A 13,663-nucleotide genomic window follows, 5' to 3' on the forward strand; every position below is an offset into this window, starting at 1 on the left:
AAAAGTACATGTCTTAGGCCTAGGACACTCAACATTCAATCCTTGACCATTGTCAAGTTTAAGAAATAATATTATATATCTTTACAAAGGAAGAAAGAAGACTCCGGGCTTTATAGTGGAGCATGTACCACTTGCTTCTAGCCAGATATTTTGAGATTATTAGCCCTTATACTTTAAAGTTTGGATACCTATAGACTCTATCAATCAAGATTGCTCTGTGTCTAATTAGAATGCTCCAGCATTGCCTCACTGTCATATGTATTAAGCCCCTACTCGTTTCAAAATGGCCATGGGTGCACTTTATCTAAACCTTGTTGAATGAGCTTTAGATAAAACATCCCACAGCCATTTTGAAATATGTAGGAGCTTAATACATGTCATGGCAAGCCATTTTAACTAGCGCAGCTCTCCTGGAACAGCTTTAACAAAAGGCCCCCCAGTCTAAACGTGTATAGGCAGCCTTTTTTTTTTTTTTTAAAGAAATCATACATTAAGTCATTTTTAGATGATTTTAAAGTTCTTGTGGTCCATGGTACAGGCCAGGGATGGCAAAGTTATTGCATGGGTTCCACGAGTGGCATGGAGAGCCTCTAGGTATGGTATATGGCAGATCAGGCAGAGAACAGGCAGCACAGGGGCAGGCAGAGCAGGGTGCAGAAAGCAAAGTAGTAAATCAGGCTGAGAACAAAAGAAAAGGAGCAGAAATCAGAGCAGGTGATTTGGCAGAACATGAGGATTGGGGTGATACTTACGGAGGGTGTAGAGCTAATTTGTGGCTTGCCTGCCAAAAATATTAGCCTATACCAGTGGGAGCCATATTGAGAGAATAAGATTACACTTTCACACAAAGGAGGAAATTTCCTTGTAACCACCTCATAGAGATTCCCTCACATTAATTTATCATAACTTGGCAGGGCAGTTACCTCCTACCAGGAATGAGCAGCCCACCTAGTCCATCCAAAAACCATATCCCCATGCCCACTTCTTTACCTCTGCCACTGCTATGGCCTGCAGATGGACCTCAGACACCCACCCTGCTCCATTACCTACTAAGCTGACCACTGTCACCAGCTGACAGCTGACTCTTAGCTGGGCCAGACTCTTAGCTGGTCTAAACTGTTATATAGTGACAATGTTTTACACTAGCTAAGGTCTGGATAATGATCTAGTTGAGTCTTTCAAATATAGCTAGCTTTCAAATTAGTTAACTAAGTCTTCAAGAAAATCAATTCACAGATTTTAAAGTATAAATGTTTAAATTTAGCAAACACACCCCGATCTTGGCAGGCCAAATTAAAAAACAGAAGGAAAGATACATTCTACAATATTATGAATTCATGAAACAGAAAGTGTAAATGCTTGAAAGTTTATTAAACCAGCCCATTCAATACCTTTTGGCTTGAACTTCAGGTTTCAGTTGGAGCATCTGCATGTGCTATTAGCATGCAGCAATAAACTCTGGCATGTATTAAGCTGGAGTTTATTACTGTCAAATGCTATGTTTATACAACTACCAGAACCTCAGCATGTCAAGCCAGGTTGCAGGAGCCCCAGCTGGCAGGTGGTCCAGGGGGTTGACCTGCCAGCCTGCAGTTTCTCCAACCTAGCTCAATGTGCTACAGAGGGGCTGGCTGGGGCACAAGGGTGCTCTAGTGTGTGGCTTGCCAGTAGGCAGCCCCCACCCTGAAGTACCCTCGTTCCCCAGCCAGCCATGTCAGTGTCTACACATGTGTTACTATGCACTAAAAAAACTATTCAGTACGATAGTTCTTGTATTTACAAGTACTAACCTGCAGCAGAGTTTATTAGTGGTTTAATAGGGCTGCACATATAGATGCAAGACATTTACTGCAGAGCTAGTCTACTCTGCAATAAAGATATTGTGTAGATGTGTCCAATAAGAACTATAAAATAAGCCAAATTGGCTATTTCTGTCATCAATAATTTTATGTCAAAAAGGATAACTGTAATTTATAGAAAAAAATCAATATTTTTCTTTCATAAACTGTTGAACTGGATTAGCAAAGTCTCAAAAAAATATTGTTATAGACATGCAAACAGGCATGGAATATTTTACACCAAAGGTTTTGTTGTTGTTTTGTGGGGCTCCAGCCCATGCTGCATCAAGAATGCCTGTCAAGAATGGGGGCAGTGGCACGGGGCTGAACACAGAGCAGTGGGAGGGTGGAGCAGCGGCAGCTCAGGGTGGTGGGTGGCAGTGGCAGCCACCCACCATCCTGCTCTGGGGGGTTCCAGTTGTGGAGCAGGGGGTGCAGGGCCAGATGGGAAGCGGGGGTGGGGAGACGCATGGTGCACAGCTGGATGTGGAGCAGTGGTAGCATGGGGCAGTGGGTGGTGGCAGTAGCTACAACATGCAGCTTCCCCCCCCCGCTCCTGGGAGGTGGCAGCATCATGGGGTGGTGGTGAGTGGCGGGGTGGTTAATGTCTTATATATGAGAAATTAATAAGAGAGAGAGAGAGAGAGAGAGAGAGTTTTATGAATTTTCAAAACAGAAACAACAGAAAACAAATAAAATCGGTATGCAGTTCTTTCTTATGTCTGCTCTAGAATTATTAATAAATGATCATGAAAAGGAGAAAACAACAATGCATGTGTCTATATATTTTTCATTTCTTTTATCTGTTATTTTGCCAAAAGTACATTCTGGTGCTGACAACATAACAATAACATCATTAGAAAAACAAAATCTGTAAGCTGTTACAGATAATTTTGGAGAATGCTAGTGTTACCAAAGAAAGTACAGTGATGCTAAATCTCTACTACGTCACAATTGTAGAGGCTTCTTTAAAAAATATTGCCTTTTCTCTTTATTCAGAAATGAAATATTGAAAGCCCCTCTCATCCTTATAAAAAGAAGTACCTTTTTATGTAGCATCAAGTATTATGTATTATTCAGTGCTTGAAATTTGGGGAAACTGAAAATGATGATTGTTTGCAAAGAATGTGAAAAAAGAATGAAGAAATGAAAGAAAAAGAATTAAGAGGCCTTTAGCGGCCCTTGATGGACATCTGTAGGAAATCAAGCAACTTCCCAAGATGGAGTTACAGAGTTAGAGTTTAAAGTAACTGCATAATTTCCAAGGAAATTGCAGATGTTCCTTAATACTGATGGGGCTGATCATGTCCCCACTAAATCACTTGGAATGTTTCCATTTATTTCACAAGAAGATGGATTCAGCTATGGGTGGATCTAGAATATTGAAAAGGGAGGTGCAGATGGTGTGGCACATATAACACAACATGTTTTTCTCCCCTTTAAGAGAAACTAGAAGCTTTACTGACATGCTAGGGGGCTAACACTGTATTATTAAGCTTAAAATTAAAGCAAAAACAAATATAATTATTGAAATATGCATTCATTTGCTGGAGTATATATAGCAGCAAACTAGGCAAAACATATTCAAAGGATAATGTTTAATTATTCCTGTAGTTATTATAATTAAATATACTTCACTTACCCAGATTCATAAAACAAAATCCTGCCTTTCTGAGTGACTTGACAGGGCCTCTAATACTTTCCTGTCAGTTATTTCTACACTTGAGTTAATGTAATCACAGTATTCAGGGTTGTACAATAGAGGACATACATTACCAGAAATGGCTTGCAGACATCAGCATCATGAAAGAAAGGATAGTTTGAATAATGAAACATCAAGACTATTAAGAATGATAGACGACTATTAATATCTGTGGAGTGGAGAAAGCTTAGCAAAAATCATGGAGACAGTAATGAGCTATGAAGTCAATTTACTTTCTCAGGGCTATCTGAATAGATATGCCACAACCTCTCCCAATGCCCTTTAAAGTTTGGATGAAATGGGAATCAAAGGAGGGTGAGGGGTGCAACTGCACCAGTGCACCCCTCCTTGATCTGCTTCTTGATTCAGCCTTTGGATTATTAGTCAACCTCTTTTAGGATGGATGTTTAACCCTAAACATTTAAAATACTATTTTTTCTGAGGTAGCTGGGTGACATTCATTGATATATATAAAACTCACTTTTTAATGATCACTGTGAGAAGAATTTTTAAAGATGGGTCAGGTGCTCCATTGGAGAGAAAGAGTATGGACAGGTTCTTTGATTATGACACATTTTCAGTGGAAAAATTTTCAGAGGTGTAACAAGCAGTTTGTATGTCCCAGGCTGTTGTGACAGCTAGGTGGTGGCAGTGGCTGGGCTGCCAACAGCAGCGTGACAGCCAGGCTGGTAGCAGCCATGGCCACCGATATTGCACCTCATCTAAGTCAACACACAGTGCTGGTGCCCTACTCACTCTCACCCAGTTTTGCTGCGGGCATTCACCAAAGTCTGGTGCTTCAGCACTTTTTTTTTTATTTATTTGACTCTTCTGCCACTCTCCCATATTCTTCAAGCATCTCCTTGTGTCAGTGTCAGCCAGGTCCTTCTTTTGTTCCTCTTTACATGTCTCATCATGCAGAAAGAAATCATGCTTAGAAGCTTCCCATCAACTCCCCCCAGGTACCTACAAGATATATCCTCTGCAAAAAAACCCAACCCAACCCAACCCAACCCAAACCAAACCAAAAAAACACACACAAACATCTTGTTACCTCCCAAGATGTATTTAACTGAAAGTTGCTTTTCAGTGGTAGATTAATTTGATAACATTCATAATCATGGTAAGTAAATGGCCTGTATTGAAAAATACTTCTACTAAATTATGTGTATATAATGAAATATTAGGTATAATTGAAACAAATAGATTCAGACTTCCCTTGAATTACTGCTTATTCCATTTTTCAGATATGAAACTATTTATGAAACCTGCTGAATGGCCAAGGGCTCCATTTCAGAGGATATGGCCCCAGCGCACAATCTCACATAAAGGCACAGGTCCTCACAATAGCTAGGAATGAGACAGAGTAAAGAAAGACGGAAAAACTATTTTGTATTATTGTCAAGAGAGAGGCTGAAGGAGGCAGAGCTGCCAAAGTGTAAAATTTGACTTACTAAAAACTTAAAATACAAATTAATTTAAAAATCACACAGAAACCATTAAATTAATTACATTAGGAAATGCAAGGATCAGTGTTGTCACTGGCTATATAAAACTTGCTCTTCTAGACTAATGGTGCAGTTTCATTCCAGGTCAACAGTGAGGGAAACTTGTTTCTACCTGTTTTTATGTTTAGTGCATTGGAAGAGACATCAAATGGATGTTCTTACAGTAGGATGACCAAAGATCCCATGAACATGGAGAATAAACTGTACTTTCATGTTTCAGCCAAACAAGTCAGGTTTGAGAAACTTTGGCAAAGTAGGAAGCTTGCAATGCCTCTGCCCTTGCTGTAGCTGCTTTTTGTATCAACAGAATTTGTGCCTCCAGGTCTGTCAATCATTCCCTCCCATCAGCTCTAAATTCCCTGACAAATTTATTGAAAACAATATAAAATCTTTTTTATTGCATTTGTTCTGCTTCTTCTCATGTATTCCTTTCCTCATGTTTTTCCTCCTATTCCTCATGCCAAAGGAAATATATTATTTACTCAAGACATACAATATTAAAAAAGAGCTGCTTTTGTGTGTGTACATGTGTGCCTAATGTTATGAGTCTATTTTGCATAATGTTTGATTAACATAAGATTATTTCCAATTAGTTAAAACCATTTGACCCTTAATTACATGCTTAAAAGGATACATGGTCAAATGCCTTATATGGCCATAGCCTATGTCAGGTTCTACTGCCATACTAAATTCAGTTGTTAGATAAATTAGGTTAGTGTGTATTTATTGATCTCTTTTTAATGAGGAAGAAAAAGCTTTCATAATCTGGTTGCTTCTTAGACAATCTCACTTAAAGTTATGCTGATGATTTTGTTATACCTGAAGGAGCAAAATTAAATGAATTCTCATTATTTTCATAAGAGAAATCTCAAAAGTAGCAGTAGTTCTAAGTTGGATAAAAACATGAGAATGCCTGTCATGGAGCAGTGCAGAGGTAGGGAGGCATTCATTGAGTTCACTGTGATTTACAATCAATATTAACTACATAATATACTGGAAAGCACAATATTCAGAGAAAAGGCATGGCTGCTACTGTTCTTTTATCCTATGAAGGTCATAATAAGATGGGTGAAATGACAAGAAAAATTGATGGAAGATAGTTTAAACTACAATGGAAAAAATACATCTGTTATGATGAAGAATTCCCTCCAGAAATCTTGCAAAAGGACTGACCTCTGCTGTAAATTTGCTTGAGAACTAGAACGGAAAGTTTAAATGAGATTTTTAGTGATTTCTGGCCTCACTGAGAGCTGGAAAATGACAATTATTCAATTTAAGAGTCTCTCTGTCTAAGAAAGGTAGGAAAAGAGTCTGGTTTGATGGCTTGACAGACTAATGCTATAGTCTGTAGACCTTCTTGCTTCTGAGAACTGGTGTTCTAAACACTGCTAATCATGTCAACACATTTGTTCCTTGTGTCAAGTAATGGAGGGCTTTGTGAATTGATCTTGATTTCAATTGAAGGGAAAAGGAGGAAGAAATGTTGATAAAATCCCCCAAGGAATTTTCAGGTAGATATATGTAAGTAATTTCACCAAGTAAAATTCCCATAGAAGCTTTAAAATGTCTTAATGTTTCCCCTAATTTTGCTTTCCCCTCTTAATGATGCCCTGTAGATTTCCTTTTGGATAAATTTTGAAGTACATCTAAGCCAAATAAGGGGCAGTATTCTGAACTAACATGCTGCATTTGTCAACAGTGTGAAGAAGCTAAACATGTTATTAGTTTACTGTCTTTCCCATGTATTCAGCCCCTGACCAAACAACTAAATAGTGGTATGTGGTTCCGTCTGAAGTCTCATCTAAGCAAAGGGTACTATAATGAACATTGTTTACATGACACCCCATAATGAGGATTTCAGCTGAACTACAGAAATTCTAGCTTCTTCTCTCAGTTCTTTGTAGGAAATAACAAAAAGTGGTAGGAAAAACACATGGGGAGTTCAATTCCTTCATATTCACTCCAGTTTATGGCATTTACTTTTTATTTCTTGATAGCATAATTAACTGGGAGCTGAGAACCCTTGAGTTCCCAGACTTGTCCCTTAGGAACAACAAGCTACTCTACTGCACTATCACAGATAATTCAGAACAGACTTGCTCCTGTCCTCCAAAAAGTCACGGTTCCTAAAATATTGAAATACTGTCAGTAGCAGTGGCTTTTTCAGTTATATTCTGAAACAAGCAGATCCAAAACACAGAAGGAAACATGGACTGCCATTGTCTCAAGCTAAAGGTGAATAATACAATCTGTGGTGCCCAATTCAACCCCGACTGGTGTAGCCTTTGCGTTGCTCTTGCTCCCACGCAGCCTCTGTGTCTCTCTCAAGCTGCAATCCCTTTGACCTCAAGAAATTACTTTCTGTTCCTGCTGGCTTGGTATTACAGATCCTCTTCTGGCTGAATTTTAAACTGGCTACCACAGTACCCACCCATCAGCAGCCAGGATATGGGTGGTTAGCCCTACTGGTTAAAGCCTTGCTGTAGGACCAGGATCAAAAGCTAAGAATTTACCAGGAACCAGAGCCTGTAGTCAAGGAACAGGCCAGGGTCAGGAGTAATCTAGGGGCCAGGAACTAAAACTCATGTACTAGAACAAGCCAAGGGTCAAAAGCTGGATATAGATATCAACAGCATAGACAGAGAAACAGGGAGCAGGAGATGGGGTTGGAATCAGGGTAAGATATTGGGATCAGGGACATCTTCAAACTAAGAGTACGCTTCCTGCTAGTGCAGCATTTAACAACTGGTTTATACCCAGGTGAAGTGATGACTCATCACATCTCCACTGCTTATGTCATTCCTCTTCCATTCATTCAGTGTGGCGGGAAAACACTGAGTAATGAGCCAGCAAGTTTATTATGCTGTACACAAATATTCAGCAATTTCTGCTCATGCTGAATACAAGATTTAGGTGACCACCTTCCTGCATTTTACCAGGTCAGCAATGCTGACTGACATACCAGTGATGAGTTGGTGTGCACAAATTAATGCATCGCCCCCTGCAAAATCAATGTATATCTTACAGCACCCACCTGCGTTTAGCACGCAAATAGAGCTGCTCAAAAAAAAATTGTTTTTAAAAAGCAGGAAAAATGGTGCCAGTATGTTCAACAGTTTTGAAGTAATTTTTGTTTTCCATGTTTTACAAAAATTCTCCTTTGTGCAAAACCTTTAAGTGTTTAAACCATTTAAAGGAGACTGGACAGTCACCGCACTGGGGTCACTTGACCACAGTTTCTTTTCCTGCCTAGTGCTGGGGGGCTGGACCCAATGAATTACAAGGTCCCTTCTGCCCCTAACAATCTATGAATTTTCAGTTTTGGGGGGTTTTTAAATTGAATTTCACTTGAATGCTATATTGCCAAGCTACCCATTTAGTTATTTCCCCCAGTTAACCTCCCCTTAAAGTTTAACGATACCAGGAGGCGAAAAAGAAAATCTTATAAAATTAACAAAATAAGACAAAACCTCAGTAAATTATTTCTGCATCCCTTTTTTTAGCTACTCACTTGACGGAATGTAATCATGAGTTAGAAGCACTCCACATAATGAAAGCTGATAGAGCCATTGACAAAGAAATGGCCACCAGTTAATCTATTATAGCCCATTACCTGCTAGGACACAAGATTCTAGCAGAAATGGTATTTCTCTTAAATTAAATAGAAAGTGTATAAGATACACAAAATCTTTTCTTCCTGACAGTGCAAAAGATTTATTAACATGCTTCAAACATTTTATCTTCCAGCCTCAAAAGGTTTAAAAATAAAATCAATAACAGAATGTTTCTGGGTGTTTAATCAATATGCACTACAATTTCTATAGTGATATTTACACATTTTAGGCACCTGGAAAGTTTGTTTTCAAAGTTTATTTCAAACCATCTTTGTAGCAGGTCATCAAAAAACCCCCAGATTTGAGCTTGAAAACTACTTTAAGTTCCATCTGTTCTATGATGCTACAGGATTTCAGATTATATTTGGCGCAGTACACTGCAAACATTATTCTGCAATGCTCTTTATGCAACCTAAATGTACTAGCAATCCAATAATGAAGTGCTACAGAGCATCTGTCTGTATTCCCGTACAGGATAAGGCCCAGCTTTTAAGAAAAGAGATATCCAACATCTGGTTGAAATGAACTGTATAATTTTACTATTTCAAAGATATTTATTTTGCCAAAGTAAACTTCCTTTTAGGTAACAATGGCTTTTAAAAATGTTTGTACTATCTATCTAGCTATCCATCTATCTATCTATCTATACACACACACACACGCACATACACTTAAATGATTACTGTCAGTGTGGTAGATTTTCAAGTGAAACATGTAAGGCCTGATTCATGATTGGTGCAAAACCTAATGGCTCTGGGACTTGTTTCTTCATGTTAAAACTCACAAAACACAGGGCACTTTAATATTAACCTGTCATGGCTACCAATAAAAGCTCAAGTTTTTGTCTTCAGTTATATAAAAAGTCTCCAAAAAACCTCTTTGCATTTTTCTATATAATCTTTTTAAGGGGGGAAATCTTTTTAAGGGGAACTTGTTTCCACTGCTCTTGCATTCTTAAAGTTCAGATGAAACATGGTTTTCTTTAACTGAACTCTAAAAACCATGTCTAGTTTACCCCTAGAATTTTATAGTATTTACTTCTCTGTGTTACATATCGTACCTCCTGACCTAAATCTGAAAGATTAAGTTCCCCCAGGAGAAAGGAATCCTAAAGTTTTGATAAGAAATACACTATCAGAACAAAGCTCCTGCAGCAAAGAAGTTAACCTCTTGGCAGGGCTTAATATAATTCTTCTTGGGCTCACAGGTTGATAGCAAGACATCATTTCATGCCCTACAATACTGTCGGCTAGCAGAGGTCATGTGTCATGCAAATATACTTCCCTGAATTGAGAGGCCTTTTAATTGTCTGTCAATTCTGTCTGGGGTCCTATCTATATGTACTCCAAATGCAAATATGAAAAGCATGAAAGGTGGAGCAGAACTCATGCTTTCATCTGTGTATCACTTTCCAGCATAACTGAAGCTGGCCTGTCATTATATTATGTCCCCTGTTTTAGATGCTCCTATTTCACAGGAGCACAAATCATAGTGGGGATAGAGGCGAATCTGTCAAGCAAGGCTTCCAGGCAAATTCTTGTTCAGCACAATGGGAAATGGTGCAAAATTCCTTTCTTCAACCTTTCTCTAAGAAAAAAAATTGCAGGCCATCTACTGATGCTGACAGTTTGGCTTGATATGATGCCCTGATGAGTCATACCACGGTGCCTCTGTCAGTCTGAGCCCCAAGAATGACCTCTAAGAATCTGCTTCTTTTTTGATTCATTGTGTAAAGACTTACTTTTCTTTTGGATGTTACCAATGGTGGAGTAAAGCCAGTTAATTCTCAAAGAAGAAACAAGATTCCCCCCCTCCCCTGCTTCAATACACACACAGTTGATGCCTTGTAATCAATCCCATAATAATAAAGCTCTTCATATTCTCATTGGTACTAGACTTCAAATATAACTTCATTTGAATGAGTTAAAAACAGTCTGCAGGGCTTTGAAATAAGAGTTTCATTACCAGGAGCAGCTAACAGAGAGCAGAATTGGAGGACAAAGGATATATTAGGGGACCGTAAGGCCTATCACAAAAAAGAGAGGGCCATTAACACCTATGGAATGAGGAGTTTAGATGGAATCAGGTAGATTACAATGAGCCATGAAGTCAATTGACTCCTTCAGCACTGCCTGACCAGAAATGCTGCTGCCATTGCAAGGCAGTTGATTTTAAACTGTGGGTGGACCAGGAATCAAAGGCAAGCTACAACTGCACTACTGCACACTCTTCACCTCCTGCCCCTGAACCGCCCCTGGTCCCATCTAGGCACTTCCTCCTCCTTTGTGGGAGGACAAGTGACACATAGGGTTAACTCCTATTTCCCTTTATCCACCTAAATTACAAGCACACAGTGACATAACTGCAATTTTTGGTACTCTCAGACAGTTTGCAATTCTATTTCATCACAAGGCAAAATAGAGTCGCCCTGCACATGTATTTGCTAGAAGTAAAATGCAAGGTAGGGGTACTTGGTTAGAAAGTAGGAAACCCAGGTTCTAGCTCCCCCTCACACAGATAGGCTTTGAACTTGCATCTCAGGGGGCTTGTCTACATGGGATACTACATCACTATAGCAACATACTTTGGCGATGTAGTGTCGACGGACAAAAAATGTGATGCCACAGCTACATTGCCATAGCGATGTACTCCCTTGCTATACCATGTCATTACACAGAGGTAGTGACTAAAAATAACTGCACTGCCCTTGCCACCTAAAGGAAGTACTATATGACTGTGCACTAACAATGGCACTGTAGGGGCAAGTGTAGATGCACCCAGGATGTAGTTACACCTTGCAATTAGCGCATTCAAATTTTAATTAGTGTTAAAGTTAGTGTGTGCTTTAAACAGTCTCATTTTAAGGGTCGATACCCCCTGTAACATGCACTGCTCTGACCTGCCTTTGGCCTGCTGGCAAACAGGGGCATGGCTAGGAGCCCACTTCTTCCTTGCTCCCCCAGGCACACTCACCCTTGGCCCCAGATTGGGACAGCAATTGGAAAACATGATTTTGAAAAGTGGGGTGCAGGTGGTGTGGTGCATCACCCCATAACTCAATGCATTTTTTCTCCATCAAAAAATGTTTACTAATATGGTAAAAGCGTAGAATGGACAAGCATAGACAAGCATAATATTCACTTTATGATCTAAGCAAAACAGATATAACTGGACCTGTAGAGGCTGACTGCCAGCTCTATGGTGGGACAGGCATCTGCTCTTGGAGGGGGGCATAGGGGTTACAGCTATCACTCTCCAACACGGCCATGGACAGAACTGCTCCCTGCACCCTGACACAAATGCCCCAGAGACTTCACCATGGTACCAAACTACCCTTTATGCATTGCCCCTACCAGCTCAAATGCTCCCTGGTTCCACTCTAACCCGAGTTATCTCACATATTCCCATACTCAGCCCCAAGCCCTATCAGACCCACAATCCCACTGAAAGGGGATTTACATCCTGAATGCCTCCCCTCCCCCAATTAACTGGAACCAGTACCGATTTGTCTCTAGCATGGCCCAACCTTCATGACTCCTCACTGCCCCACCTGATAACCCACAAGCCCTCCACTATCTCGCCAAGCATTCGAACCTCACTGTAACTGTTCACACCTCCTGGTCCTCCCTCTTGTTCCCAATCTTGTTCATATCCCATTTCACCTACAATACTCAAGCCCAAACCCTGTCTTTCATAGCTTCCTGCTCCCATAATGCCCTAGCCTCTCTTCTATTGTATTGCCCCCACAAAAGGCCCTTGGTGCCTATGGAATGAGGAGTTTAGCTGGAATCAGGTAGATTACAATGAGCCATGAAGTCAATTGACTGCCCAACTAGAAATGCTGCTGCCATTGCAAAGCAGCTGATTTTAAGCTGTGGGTGGACCAGGAATTACCCCTGTCTAGCTCCCCATGGCACCTTCCCATCAAAATTCCCCCTTTTCCCTGGCTCTCATAGTTCCCAAACATGCAGCAAGTGAGGCAGGTCTGTAATTCCTCCCCCCCTCACTGCTCCTCTTCACTTTTCAGCATACCCATAGCTAGCCTCCCACTGCTCTCCACTTTCAAAAAAAAAGGGGGGGAATAAATAGGGTTGGGGAAAATTTACTCCAACTCCTGGCAGCATCCCTGCATGGGAAAAGCAACCCCTTTCATTCACCCATGCCTGGCTTTATGCTGCCCTATTTTCAGTGTTGATAAAACCTCCCATAGCTTCCATCATCTCTTGCAACGAATAACCCAGGAAAAGATAACTATAGAAAATTTACCTCTTCACCTCACCTTTGCAACTCCCATTTTCCTTTGACTGCTGCACCACTGCACAGCTCAGCCTCCCTTTAACCTTGCCCTCCCCCTCCCTGTCTCTCATTTGTTGTGGCTTCAGACCCACAAGGAACAAAGTCACCCCGTACAGGTTCCTAGGTAGCAGCACACCCTTACTGGGCATGTGGCAGGGGAGAGGGGGGTGAGCAGGTAAGCAGGAGTAAATACCAGGAGTAAATAACAGACAGGATAATTGTAGAAGAAGACTAGTGGAAAATAAAGGGTTCTTAACTATGAAGTGAAGAGATTAACACAATTCAAGTAGATAACGATTCATGAAGTCAATTAACTCCCTCAGTTCCACCTGAACAGAAATAATACTGTCCCTAAGAGGCAGTTTGTTTTAAACTTACAGTGGAGCAGGAATCAAAGCATGGTGCTACTGCACCCACAACCTCCATCCTGGGCTCCCAGGGCCTGCTCCCTTCCAAGGCAGCAGCCGTATCATTGTGCTTCAAACTCTGCTGTGGTCCCTTCCTCTTGGGCCCAAGGTGAGCACCTGGCAATATTACCTCTTCCACAACATGACTCTTTACATTAGATAGGCAATTCCAATTGTTAATGCATATTCAATAGCATTAAAATTAGACTTTCACTCAAAAACCTGGAACTTTAAGCATGTTTTCTAGTGACATAGGTTTAACTATATAAAAAATAAAATTCAGGAAGTTGTTACTTTT

Source organism: Crocodylus siamensis, chromosome 3 (assembly GCF_052110815.1).
Source record: "Crocodylus siamensis isolate JL-2025a chromosome 3, ASM5211081v1, whole genome shotgun sequence".
Classification (NCBI taxonomy): domain Eukaryota; kingdom Metazoa; phylum Chordata; order Crocodylia; family Crocodylidae; genus Crocodylus; species Crocodylus siamensis.